We start from the raw sequence: 14,459 nt of genomic DNA, 5'->3' as shown, positions 1-14,459 counted from the left end.
GTTGCAGAGTCATGAAAAACAGTCTGAATCCACTTAGGATAAAGGCAAAGAGCTTTACATTTATCAATAGCCCCTAATGGTACCATTGTGTTACAGGGTGGATGGTGCATAGTGCAGTAATCGACGTGGATAATAACGAGCCTGAATCATCAAGAAAAAGAGAGGTTGTATTTGTTGTTCTGGGCTTTTTGAAAAAGCCCCAGGAACTGTATAGTATTGTGTAATACATATCCAGTGAGCGTATTTAAAATCCTAAAGACATGTGATGCTTAAAAAAACTTATCAGAAAAATCTGGTTTGTGAAGTACCTCCTTCCTTGATAATGCTGGATAAATAATTTATATTCTTCTGAGAGAAACCATACCACGCTGGCTAAATGAGGCACTGCAGTGCCCGGATGTCTGTGGAAGTACACTGTGTTTTTTTTTTAATTTATCCATAACACCAATAGCTAACATGACTTGCATCACTTAATGTGTTGCCAGTAAGAAGTATGTATAGTTTTTAAATCAACACAAAATACTTTTGTAATTAGTATCAAAATGGGCTCTCTGAATACAGAAAAGCAGTACAAAGAGGAACCAAACTTTTGACATACTTAACTTTAAGTTACTTACACAGTATCACAAAGATGGCCATTTCCATGTTTCCTGGAGGAAGGGGCACAAGTGAGATTTCAGCACAGGCACGCATGGCCCTAGGTAGGATTCAGGCGTCTTTACTGTGGTGAACAGCAGGTTCACCGCTCATCAGTTGAACCCAAAGGGGAGCTAGTAGTAGGCCCCCCACAGTGGTCTTACTCTTCCTGGTGACATTTTCACGCTTGCTGGGAGCAGAGCAGATGAAACAGATCTCAGCAAGCCTTGACTGAAATTACTGACACACTTGTTGAATGCTTACTTTGGGCAAAGTGTTGGTGATTCACCAATTACTGATACTTTCCTGGCACTGTACTGGGTGCTAGGGAACAGCAATGAACCCAGAATTTTCCACTCCCAGAGAACTTACAATCTAGTGGCAAGAGACAGAAAGAGGGCAGGTTCATAAGGAGGTAGATACGCATGGTTACTTGGGTTTTTAACAACATACTGTGCATGGTACGGCTTTGCCACAAGCCAGTGTTTGAGCTGAGCTTCGAAGGCTGAATGAAAATAATTGACAAGGGAAGAAGAGTACTCCAGGCTGAGGGAACAGCATTTTGGGAAGGCACACTTACGGTGTCAGGGAACATGGAAAGGGTTCAATGAGGCAAGAATGGAAAAGCACACAGGCACAAACGGCGAGAGAGAGGCCTGGCAGCGTGAGTTAGGACAAGACTGTAAGTGGGCTTGTTTGTCAAGTTTACCTAAATTTTGCTGGCTGCTAAAGCATTAGAGATTCGTTTACTGAAATATTTGTCTTGGCCCGTAAAGCTAAACCAAGTGGTATAAACACTGTGAAGTATCGGTAAATTACATGCCTCTTTCCCAAGTGACTCTTCTTCCTCGTGCCAGCGCTCAGAGTGGTGGGTAAGGGGCCGTCATTTCTAGAGGGGCAGCCCAGCACCCACCTCACAGCTGACAGCACTAGAGTAGAGGTCAGCTTCAGGGAGACCCAGGGGAGGCCACCCTGCTGACCAAACGCTCCTGGGTGAGGCGGAAAGGAGCCCGGGTGAGTCACCGGAGCAGTGAGGCCCCCGCAGGGGGGCTTCAACCTTTGAGTAGCCTCCTTATTCCCCCAAATTCATATTTTGAAAATGTAAAATGGATAACCAGTATATAGCAAGATGGCTCAGACTCTTACCTAGTCTAAGCTATCTTTATGCAAGTGGTAGCAGAGTCAATAAGTTTAAAAATAAGGATACGAGAAATGAAGAGGGAACTTACATAGCCGCTGAACCTGCAGGTTAAAGCGGTGACTTGGTTTTAGGGACGTTTAAATGCATTTGTACGTTAATCATCTGTAAGAAAAAGCAGCGATTTGCGTGATAGCTGTTCTGCTCTTCCTCCCTCTCCCCCCACGTTTCTCCGCCGTAATTCCTATTGTAATTACAGCTGGCCCTTGACCAGCGCTGGGGTTAGGGGCACCGGCCGCCCCAACAGTCGAAAACTTGTGTGTGTCTTAAGTCAACGCTGTGCGTACCCGGTTTCCCAACTGTGGATCAAAAATAGTATTTGCTTGTAGGTCTGTGTCCCTCGTGAGACAATGGATATCTCTTCTGCTCATCTTCGCGGCCGCCCCAGTGCCTCATACGGTACCTCGCACATAGCAGACCCCTAACAAATCATGGCAAGTGAACGAAATATGCACGAATTATCGGAGGACCAGAATAGAGTATCTATACTTACTCTCTCGGTATTTACTGGTGAGGTCTCCGGTCACACAGATTACTAACCCATTTGATACCCACTAAGCGATCCCCTGGAGTACGTGAGTGTACCTGTGCAGAGTAGTTACATTTTTTTCCTCAATAAAGAGATTTGAAGTTGTATTTGGAATTCAGGGCTCTGGTGTTTTATGTATACGGTATATACTGGGTCTACTTACATTGGGAAGTGAAACTAGGTAGACTTGTTTTAATCAATGATTTGTTTCTGTGACTCTCTGATCTGTTCAGGGGTCACACATTGTATCAGCTCACAATGTTTCCGCAGACCTGAGTTTTGACTGTTAGATTCCTCAAGAACGGTTTTAGCATTTGAATAGTTTTTGCCTCCTTTTAAAGATCCTATTTTTCACTTTTTCTTTACCATCCTAGTAGACTTTTTACCTTTGTCACATTTGTGTTTTCCTTTAAGTAAGGTATCCATTCTGTTTTATACGTTGTTAAAACTACCTTTAAATGTTACAGGAGTTATTAGGAAGAAATGAGCAAACTAATGAAAAGGTATTTAGGTGTTTATAGTTTAATTCATAAAGGGAAAACCATCACGTCTTGTAATCGTATGTGTCTGTCTCACACTGCCTTGGTTTTGGGAACGGCCTCCTTTCTTTAACATCCTATGTATAAAGTGACTATTGATATTTACGGGTTTTTCATCGCTTCTCCTTAGACGACGCCATCAGTTTAGCGTTGGCTGAGAGGAGGCGGGCTGTGTTCTGGGCCAGGTGCTCGGCTCAGTGTTTCCCTCCCCGTCACACAGTGGTCTGAGCCGGCCTTTCGTGTGAACGAAACACAATGCCGTCGCAGCTGCTGCGTTCGAGTCAGCTGTGAGCTTGGCCCTGAAAGAGTTCAGCACTGAAATATATGCCACGACAACCAGGAAGCGTGGTCCAACGCGCCGTCGCTGACCCTCTGTGTGACCCTCCTCGCGCTCCTGTCTCAGCGGCACCTGAGCGTTCCCAGGCAGCTGCGAGCACCAGGCCCAAAGGGCTGGCCAGAGGGGAGGCCTTTCCATAGTTTTTAGAAGGAAGTGAAGCTTGGGAATAATAAACGTCGACCGAGTGACATTCCTGTGTACAAAGAAATGTTACATCCTTTCTCGAGCATCAAGATTTCAGGCTCAGTTTGTGTTGGTCTCTGTTTTGAATAGAATCGTCAGTAAGATCAATAAAATCCTTAATAAGATCTTTGTTTTTCCATGTTAAAAAAAGAGACAGAAAGCTTTATGCTCACTTCATAAAGACCAGAAAGTGTTGGTTGTCCAAACCAGTGGTTTTCTACTCTGGCTGTACCTAAAACATCACCTAAGGAACACCAAAAACAATACTAAGGTGTACACCTCAGACCAGTTCAAGGAAAAGTCTCTGGACCAGAACCTAATCTTCTATAATTTAAGAAAACTTCCCAGAAGATTGTAACATGCGCCCAGGGTTTGGAACCGTTTGTCTAAACGACTGATTACAGCATGAGGAAGTCACTTCAGTCCATGTCTTCGCCGTGGACACCGGTGCCTCCTTGTGCGCCCTCCAGTCTGGTACCTTCTCACCAGCCCGGTGCGGCCCACAGACAGATGGCGGCCTTGTGTGCGAGTTGCCCTTCCAAGTGTTCGCCACAGTCAGCCAGGCGACCCTTTTACAAAACACTTCTTACAAAATACTTGTCTACATTTACACAACACTTGTCCCATTGTGGCTCCGTGACCTCTGACCTGCTTAAGAATCTCAGCCTCAGGGGTGAAGTAACCAGTTTGAATTCATAGCACCCAAGCTACTTCTGTTCTGTTTTAATTTTTGTGTTCTCATTGGGATTGTGTTCCAGGACCCGCAGAGTTCTGCCCGCTACGGCTTAAATATTCTATGTCCCTCTTTCTTCCTTCTCTTTACTGACCATCAGCATGGAGTGAAAATCCATAATAGGATCACCCTGCAGTGACCCCTCCTTTAATGAAGGGCATATTTATATTCATATGTGTGTGACTATATAATATATGAACATATCCCTATTTATGTCTCTCACAATATAACCGCCAGAGGTAAAAATAATGTAATAAACATAGGGATGTCAGAAAAGAAAAATTATCCTCTGAAGACATTAAATGTTAACTATACCCTTAAATCATTTTGTAATCAGAATGGGTGTAATTTTAAAATCTCTTCATGATAAACATCCTAGAAAATATAAAACTTGGAGCAGAGAAAAAAGAAATAAGATTAGATATGACCCCTTGAGGGGGGATAGAAAGGAGGTGGCCAACACCTGGCGGAGAAGGGAACAGGCTTGGCAGGGAGTTGTGCCAAGTCTAACCTTGAAACCATCGAAGGACGGTGGAAACCCTCCGCAGTCTGCGGGTGCTCTAGAAAGGGGTTTGCAGCCTGCTAACCAGGGGAGACTCCAGCTTACCCTGCCCTGGAGACCAGGGCTGTGTGAGGGCGGACGGGGTGAGCTCGCTGACAGCTCCTTCTCGGGGACACTGTCCTACGAGCTCCTCTTTCTCGAAGCACAGGTGGTCTTCTTCTGCTTTACCATCTAAGGAGGCTCAACACCTTCCCTTTCACAATTAGAGATGAACGTTTCGAAGGGATAATGCCCGCATAAGGGAGCATATAATTAGCCACTAAGTACAACTGATGTTAGGTGCTTTTCTCTTTCACAGAAGTTAGGAAGCTAGCTAGATAGGAAGGAAACCTTGCCAACTTCTTGATTTTGCTAGGCTTAGCTGTACAGAAAGGTGTACTTCTCAGCTACACCAATACTCAGCAAGGTACAGGCATTGCTGGTAAATAGTAGTACCCCTGAGGTCCCTTCCTACCATTTCGCCCTTTAATTCTATTACCGGTGCCAGTACCATTCCACTGGATTTTTAAACACTTTGTTTTATATTAAACATCTATGAATTTCATTTTAAATGAACTTCATTCCAAGTAGTCTATTTAATTAAGATAGCAGTATAAATTTTTTTTTGTCAGACTGTTGAGTAGCTATTAAAAGGCCCCGGAAGGATTTGAATAGACATTTCTACAGAGGTGATATGCAAATGGCCAATGGAGACGTGGAAAGGTGCTCAACGTCATGAGCCATTAGGGAAATGCAAATAAAGACAGCGCGATACCACTGTGTACACACTAGGATGGCTATAGCAAAACGGGAGACAATAATAAGTGTTGACAAGGCTGTGGAGGAATTGGAACCCTCATACCTTGCTGGAGAGAACGTAAAATGGTGCAGACACTTGGAAAAACAGTTTGACAATCCCTCAAAAGGTTAAACAGAAAGAACCACATGACCTGGCAATTCTACTTCTAGGGGTATATACAAGAAAATTGAAAACAAGTGTGCACACACAGTCTTGTACGTGAACGTTCATAGCACCATGATTTGTAACAGCCAAAAAGTGGGCACAATCCCAGGTGGCCATCAGCTGAAGAAAAATACACTGAGTGTGGTCCATCCGTACAGGGGCGTATTTTTCCACCATCAAAAGAGTGAAGTGCCGATACGTGCTACAGCATGGATGAGTCTTGAACACATTATGCTAAAGGGATGAAGCCAGACTCAACAGGCCACATATGACATGATTCTGTTTATAGGAAATGTCCAGAATAGGGAAATTCCCAAAGAAAGCAAATGAACGGCTGCCTGTTGTGTCCATTAAGTAAACTGCTTGCCCTTTTTAATTTTGTCCTCCTCTGCCTCCGCACTTTTGTGAGATGTATTCTACGGGGGCCCGTTTAATGGGGAATGCTGAGAGCTTCCATATTCAAAGGGTTTTGTGGCATTGCACGGGAGTGAAATCAGGGATCAACACGTCAGGAAACAGAAAGCAGCGTTGTTCCAGAGAATCTTCTAAACAGTCCTCTGTATTCTTCTAGCGCCTGGTTCTGATGTCCCACAGAAATTTCTATTCAGCTCTCTCCACACTATGTTCACTATGTTTCTCCCCAAAACTCTTTCCCCCCTGAATTTCTGACTTTGTGGTACTACAATTTCTTCATTCCCCAGAGGCAGAAACCTAAGAGTCCTAGTATTCTCTTCTCTTTCCTCCCAAGTCAGTCATCAGGTCTGTGTCTCTCTTCAGGTTCATCCACCCCAGCCCCGCTGCCCCCCACAGACTTCGGGGATCAGACTCGCCATTCTTGCCCTGCACCAGCCCCGGGCCTGGCTCCGCAAGCGTGTGGCCAGCACAGCTGCAGGCCTGCTCTCGGAGAGGCCTGTGCTGCAGGCTTCACACTCCACCGTTGCCATCTCACGGGTCCCAGTGATTCGCCTCTGGGTTTGTGTTTGTGAGTGAAGCCTGACGAGATAGTGGGCTGTGCAGGGACTTGGAGCCGGGCACAGTCCCTGCTCCCGCTGCCTCCCTGGGATGGAATCCACACTGCCCACCTCCCCACCCAGGAGCCCCAGCCAGCCTCCCCCTCTGCCTTGCCCAGCCACGGCTGTGGCATCTCATCATGGGAGAAGGGGTTAGCGGGGCCCTCCTTGCCCCTCCCTGTTAGCTTCATTGGTGTCTGGCAGGTGACCAGAGGCCACAGCTCAGGTGGGGCAAGCCTCCTGTCCATCCCTAATCCAAGTACCTAGGGAGACGCAGTGACAGCCGAGGAAAGGGGAAAGGCCTGGCTGGACTTCCCACCCCCAGCCAGGGCATGGCAGGCGGGTATGGTGGCTGAGGAGAGGCAGCCTGGTGGCTGGTGGGCCACCCACATGCTGAGTCATGGGCTGTGGGGCCCAAGTGGGAAGGTCTGCACTTGCCCGGTACCCGAGAGAGCATGACCTAAAGTAGCAAATCAAAAACGCCATGGCAGATGGAGAGAGAGTCTGCTGAAGAAAGGAAAAAGTCTTCTGTTGTAGTACCTTTAATGAAACTGTTTTCTGCTTTTCGAATAAGGGCCCTTATATTTTTCGCTGAGGCCTTCCAAATAGTTAGCTGGTCCCATCTAGTACAAAAAAAGACCTTAACTCATCTTATGGCCTCCAGTTCCCCCTCACCCACTTTAGCCTTCGTACTGCTGCCGGAGTGGTCTCTCTAAATCTCAACCCGATCACCGCTTGACTCTCCCTTGCTTAAATTCCTTTAGTAGCTCTCTCTGGTCCCACACCCATGGACACAACCCAGTTTTGTACTTGCCTGGCTTTCCTCGAGGTTCTTTCCCCTCTCTCTCTCCCCCTTCCCCCTTCCCCTCATTTGAGTGTCTTCAGGCAGACCAAGCTTTGCCTTTAGAAAGCATCCATCACCTGCTGAAAGCTTTTGCTTTTAACTGGTATTTTACAGGATGAGAAGAAGCAAAATTAACTTAGCAGAGAGAACCTTTCATTGTCTACCTTTGGCGGCCCCTCAAGTCTCATTTCGCAACACCCAACATCCCCCTCCCCACCAGATTTCTAACCCTCCGGACTTGGAGAGCTCCATCTTTACCAAACTTAAAGAGTTCCCCAAACAAGTCTTCTCTGGCATCTTTGTACATTGCTGCCTAGAAAGGCCACCTTCTATTATTTCTAAGTGTATTTTTATCCTTTAAAACTCAGCTCCAGTTTCTTTCCACCCCTTGGAGGCCACATTAGCCTCCCCCTTCTCTGTCCTTCCGTAGGACTGGGCATTTATCCGTGATAGTACTTACAGCGTCACGGTTTGCCTAGTCGCCCTCCCTGGTCTGTGATATTCTGGTTGGCAGCCTCCAGAATGGGATGTGCCTACCTCCAAGGGTGCACAGCAGCATCCATTTACGTTGCAGAAAAAAATAATGTTTGATTTTTTCATTCATCTTTTAAAATGTTTGTGTTATTGAATCTTTTATAGTCATACATCAAAACGTTCTTACATTTTATAGGCAAACAATTTTGGGAATGCATACCAGCAATATTGTACTCATTTGATGCACGGTCAGTACAATTTAGAAACCACTCTTCCAGAAGGTGAGGACTACTGTATGTCTTACTCCTCTTACAACTCCAGCACCGATTTTGTTTTCTTCTTTCTGGTCGGTTCACCAAAACTTGTTCTACGATGGCATTTGTGATCACCCACGGTGTGCGCATCGCAAAGACATTAACCTCGTTTGCCACAGCATCTTCGTCATGAGTTGATGGTTTTAAACGTCCCAACTCCATGTAGTGTTGTGTGTTTAGGGGTCTACATGAATCTGTTAAGTAAAATAGAATTAAGGGTGGAATGTAGTGAGGAGGAGGAAATGACTTAGCTTCTGTGGAACCCCTGAGCGATTAGGGATGGAAAGAAGGGCTCCCAGGAGCTGTCATTCCTTTCTCACTCAAGGAGTAATCGAGTGTGTAGGAAGGGATGTGGTCTGCCTCTCTGAGTCTTTAAATGTCAGATTTTTAACAGGCTGTACAGGACAGCAGAAGTGAAGGTCAAACCCGACAGAACTGTCCTTTTCTCCCTGGGCTCCTCTCTTCTGCACTCAGGGAGAACACTGACTCTCAGGAGCATTTCCATCTCGATCTAGGGCCTGGGTCACCTGCCCTTTTCATTCTGCCTGAGCATCAGTACAAGATTTCATGTTTTAGCATTCAAGAATTTGTACTTAGGCCCTGGCTGGTGTGGCTCGGTGGATTGAGTACTGGTCTGGGAACCAAAGGGTCACTGGTTCAATTCCCAGTCAGAACACATGCCTGGGCTGCAGGCTGGGTTCCCCAGTGGAGAGCACACGAGAGACAACCACACATTGGTGTTTCTTTCCCTCTCCTCCTCCCTCCCTTCCACTCTGTCTAAATATAAATAAATAAAATCTTTTAGAAAAAAAGAATTTGTACTTAGAACAGGCAAAGAAGTGATCAACATTTTTTTAATGTATGTTCACCTAGCATCTCCCTTGTGTGACAAAGAGCAAACAGTTTGGCCTCCTCTAAAGCCCCGAATGCCTTTTCTCTGATGATAAAACACTACATAAGAATTCTAAGATCCTGGGAGGGTGGCAGACCCTCCAAAGGCACTGTATTACACTATGGACCAGTTTGTTAGTATTTTGGGTCCTAAATTTATCATGGAAAAATGTTTGCATGATTAGAAACAGTGTAATTAGGAAATAGCCTTGAGAGGTTATAAAAAATATACCTAATAAAATCTTTTCCATGATCGTCATTAGTGAAGAGTAATTACATGGTTCTACTTTGTACCTTTTGCTCACTGCCATTTTCATAATACAGGCTTCAGGTGCATTCTGTTTCACCAGGGGCAGTGAGAATTTCAGTTTTTTAAATAATGAACAGGCTCCAAAGCACACCTCCATCTGTGGTGCTGTTATTCTTAGAGACCTGAAAATGAGAGACGGGAAGCTTCAATTAAGTTTACCTGTTACACCTCCCCTGACAGTGAAAAGAAGCGTCTTCCACGAGGTGCTTCCACCTGGAGCTTTTTCAGGCCGCCGTGATGGCCTCGGGGAGGCAGATGCCAGGAGACCAACAGACCTCACGTCAGGCGGATGTTCTCTTTCTTAGTTTTAACCCATCATTTCTCATCATTTTACCCCTTAAGACCGTCTTCCGTAATATCCATATCTGAAGGCCAGCAGTCTCTGCTAGTCGTAAGAAAATTGACTTCCACCTCATTAAGCAGGGGCTGAGGTGGGCTATGGAAGTGAATATTCCCGATACCACATTTTTCCTCTTTAAACACAAGATTTGGTTCTACCTAAATAATTTTGACATCTTCCCCTCAGAAATATTAGATGTTTTCCCTACTTTGAGTAGATCAGACTTTTCTTAATAATTCAGGGTAATCATTTTAGCATTCTGCATATATATACGCATATATGTATATATGTATGTATATATGCGTATATATACACACACACATACACACATCAAGTGCCCCACTAGGCGCTAAGCACCGAAGAAACACAGAGGAGTGAGGCGATAGTGTTTGCCTTCAGGAGGTAAGACTCGCTAGGGGCTGGAAAGTAGGAACCCAACCAGTGATGAGTCAACACAGTTCTCGAGAAAAGAGTAGAACAAATGGAAGGTCTTAGGTGATGGGAAGCTAGAGACTAACTCGTGTTACAGAAATGGAGAACGGTTTCCTGAGGAGTTGTACTCGAAATAGAAAGTATAGGCAAACTGCAGGGCCATTTGGATAAAAGAAAAATTGGATGTGCATGTATCACACTTCACACGAGAGTAAAGTCAACACAGATTAGGGATCTAACTGTGAAGGATAACTAAGCTATACAACTACTAGACAAAAACACAGATGAATTCCTCTTTACTCTTGATGTAGGAAAACACTTCCTGTAACGGTGACTGAAAAGCCAGAAGCAAAAAATGACTTTTCAAAATTGCAGGGCAAAAACATCATCACAAAGTTTAATGACAGCGCAGCATAGGGAGAATCATTAAAAACTGATAAATATCCAAAAGCCCGATAAAAAAATTGAAAATAAAAAAAGATATGAACAGGTAATTCTCAAAAACTATAAAAATTGTTTTGAACCTACACAAATAACGTTCAAATTCATAATCGGAGAAACGCAAATTGAAACAGTACAGAGATTCTCCTTCACCTTTTGGGCCAGCAGAAACTGCAGTAGGACAGCAGATCGGGCCGGCCGGCGGGGGGACAGGCACTGCTGTGCGGCGCGCAGGCCGGCATGCACGCTGGGACAGCCCTGCTCTGCAGGGGTCTGGGCAGTGCCGCAGCGCACTTTCCCTCTGACCCAGCCGCCCCCTCCTTGCAGTCTTCCCTGAAAATACTCCTCGGTCAGCAGGACAGTTCCAAGGCACAAGGCGTTCCTCACAGCACTGTGTGTAACTGCAAAATAGTGAAAACAGCCTAAATGTCCACTCGTAAGAAAGTAATTACATAAGCTATGTGTGGAAGGTCAAATAATGCCCATATATATGTTGATTTAAACAAAAGTGACTCCGTCCTGTGTCCAGGCCTTTGCTGTCCTGAGAACTCTGACCTGTGGCATCTCAGCCTGCACCGGGGCTGCAGAGTCCATGCTAGCTGTGTCTCGTAAGCTTACATGATGGCACCAGAAAGCTTCCTGTCAGAACACAGGCGAGATGGCATAGCAACCGAGATAAATATCAAACAGCGTGTTGGCATTAATTCTAAGTGATCGTCCATCAGAAGACCACCAGGAGGCGTGGGTTCTGCATTGTCATTTCCTTTGTCTTGTCAGTTAGTAGTTCAGCTCCTCTATCAAGTGTGTGTGTGACCTCTGTCCAGCAGCAGAGGGTAGTCCGTACGGAGTGCTGGGTCGTCTGTCCACACCAACGCGTCTCCCTGTACGCCAGTCAGCCTACAGTAAATTTTGTTACAATTAATGGAGTTGCCTGCTTCGTCCTTCAGTGTTCAGATACCTCCTTCTCGGTTTGGTGGTCACTGTACCTTCGCCCCACCTTCAGACAGTACCCCCCGCCCCTGCCTCAGATGACCAAATCCTAATACACAGAATCTGTGAATACGCTCTCTGACAAGCCAAGCGACTTTTGCAGATGTGATTAAGGCTAGAAACCTTAAGGTAGGAAGAGAACCTAGATTATCCAAGTTGGTCCAGTCTAATCACATGAGGCCTTAAAAACTGAGACCCTTTCAGAGAGAGGCAATATTTCTGGCTCTGCAGATGGAGAAACGGACCACGCACCAGGAACTGCGGGTGGCCTTTTGAAGGAAGAGTCAGGGAACAGATTCTCTTCTAGAGCCTTCACCAGGGAAGGCCACCCTGCTGGCCCCTTGATTTTAGTCAGGGGAGAGCTGTGCTGGCCTTCTGATGTACACACCTGTAAGAGCATAAACTTGTCCAGTGTCAGCCACCATACTGGTGGTGACTTGTTACAGCAGCAATAAAAAGCTAATACAGTGGGAAAACTGGTGAGATTATAAATTAGGTCTGTAATTTCGGTCAGTATGGTACCTGTGTTAATTTCCTAGTTTTCATAATTATACCATGGTGATGTAAGATGTCAACACTAGGGGAAGCTAGGCAACAGAAAACTGTACTATTTTTTCAGATTTGCTATAAATCAAAAATTATTTCAAATATAAAGGGAAAAAATCAGGGGTTCCCTCCCTCCCAAGATCCCTGCCCCACTCTACCTCATTAACATCTTATCCTTATAAAAGGTTGCCATTTCTTCCATGCTATTTCTTTGTGAATTTTCTACCAAACTTTTAAATCAGTGGTTCCCAAACCATATGTGCACGTAAAGACTTGTTCTCAATTGTTAAAGCAGATTTATTTATAATAGGCCGAAATGTCCATCAGTGGGAGGGGATAAACAAGTGCTGGTATGTCCACACAATGGAAGAGAAAGGACCAGACTACGGATGCGGGCAGCAACACAGAAAATTTCAAAAACAATATGCTCAGTGAAGGAGACTCCCCACTGCACAATTCCATTCATATGGCAGCCTGGAAAAGATGAAACGGTAGAGACAAAGCACGTTAGTGGCTTCCTAGGAGCCAGGGGGCAGGGGAAGGGATTGACTATTCAGCATTTTATAATTTGGGAGGGTGATGGAAACGTTCTCTGTCTCAATTGCATTTGTCAAAACTCATCAAGCTATCCAACTAAAAATGGTGGATTTTGCTTTTTGTACATTGTACCTCCATAAACCTAATGTTTTAAAAGAAAAGGTACATTTAAAACATAATATATGTAAGTTGCAAGTAAAAGGTTGGAAAAAATTTAATGGGAAGATGATAATCAAAAGGAACCTGACGTAGCAGTGCTCTCTCCATTAAAAATGAACCTCTAAGACAAAGAAACTTTGTTGGAGATAGAGAAGGTGTGCCAGGTGTCCTCCGTTTGCCCCCGTGGCAGGTCCGGACAGAGCAGTTTGTTTTAACATATGGCATTATAAAAATTATAACATGTTATCTTATAATTATACATATTTACTTTTATATTTTAATGTAATCTAATGGCATCGGTATGTTAACATTGGTTAGATCTGATAAAGGGTATGTGTGTAATATGTTAATTTCTGTGCTTTTGTATGTTTAAAAGTTTCAAAATGAAAGTTTTACTTTGCTTCATAAAAGAGAATCGTTGGATGCTGGATGCTTGTCAGAAATGCAGATCACTGCGCTGCAGGCACAAAGATTCTGAAGCATCGGCTCGGTCTAGGAAAACAATTCTAATTTATTATAGAACCTTTCCTTTTTCCTTCTGATGCTTAAAGTTGCCGAACAAACAAAACAACACGTATCCACCACCTGAAAACCCCCACTAAGGGAGAAGTTACCCAACTTGAAACTGCCTGTTAACTGTAATAATGCATCTCACATCTGTTTGTTGTTCTGTTATTATTCTTTTTAGCTAGAGTTTCCCTTCCTGTTTGGCTTTCCAGTAACTGGAAGATAAACTAAGTAAATAAATATGATGATTGGAAAATGGGGTTGAGCATCTTCGGTTACCCCTCCTTTTCCTTTCTCCGTGTTAATTTTCTACAATTAGATTTCACTCAACATTTACTGAACATTTACAAGTTCCTCAGTTGTATTAAGAGAGGAAAGAAGGGAATTAATTATATGACATAGCCCTTCTCCTTGAATACTTACGGTCCATAATAGTATGAACTGCTGAACTATGCAAAATACAGAGGTTAATTTACTATTAAAGTAAAACTTAAAAAGCAAGAATGAACCCAACTCTCACCTGGGTCCTTTCTAGTTGACAGGGTGGCATTTTCTGAGTGTGAGTCACATAACAGTTTAAGGAACTGCTGTTAAGATTCTTTAATCACCTAAAGTTGCACAACCCCTGGTGTGGTCCCCGACGTGAAAGCCTCAGACCGGAGTAAAGCAGGGTTCTGCTGCGTGTTGCTGAGATTTTGCGGGAAAGGTGATGACAGGAAAGGTTCCCTGCCTCCACTGCGCCACGTCTTAAGGGAACAGCGGAGACACTAGGACACCCAGCGTCGCTTGTTGCCACCACTGAGGCTTCGGAGCCTGGTTGCCTGGCAGCAGTTTTATTTCAGTCACGATTGTGCCCCGATGGCCGGGTTTGGTCTTCAGGGGTTACTCCAATTTGCAGGTGGCGAACACCTTCTGCCATTGTCTTAACATCTACCAAGCGACCGTGAAAGGCTGCGTTTGGCTCCTTCTTTTCCTGCCAGTCGGTAATTTTAAACCTTATTTTG

General features: G+C 44.7%; 1 protein-coding gene and 1 long non-coding RNA gene across 9 annotated transcripts in view; one reads left to right on the top strand and one right to left on the bottom strand.

The window, feature by feature from the left end:
* The window catches only part of RASAL2 (RAS protein activator like 2), a 270,409-nt gene that overhangs the window by 198,493 nt on the left and 57,457 nt on the right, over nucleotides 1–14,459 (top strand). The window lies entirely within an intron of this gene.
* LOC123478921 (uncharacterized) lies at nucleotides 7,140–14,433 on the bottom strand. Its single transcript, XR_006654335.2, has 4 exons — nucleotides 13,976–14,433; nucleotides 10,870–11,117; nucleotides 9,488–9,625; nucleotides 7,140–8,496 (listed from the first exon to the last, which is right to left on the bottom strand). It is a non-coding gene; the product is annotated as an uncharacterized lncRNA (long non-coding RNA).

The sequence above is a fragment of the Desmodus rotundus genome, chromosome 12 (genome assembly GCF_022682495.2).
Source record: "Desmodus rotundus isolate HL8 chromosome 12, HLdesRot8A.1, whole genome shotgun sequence".
Classification (NCBI taxonomy): Eukaryota; Metazoa; Chordata; class Mammalia; order Chiroptera; family Phyllostomidae; genus Desmodus; species Desmodus rotundus.
Note: the sequence above shows the minus strand (reverse complement) of the source record. Positions and strands in the feature narration are given on the sequence as shown.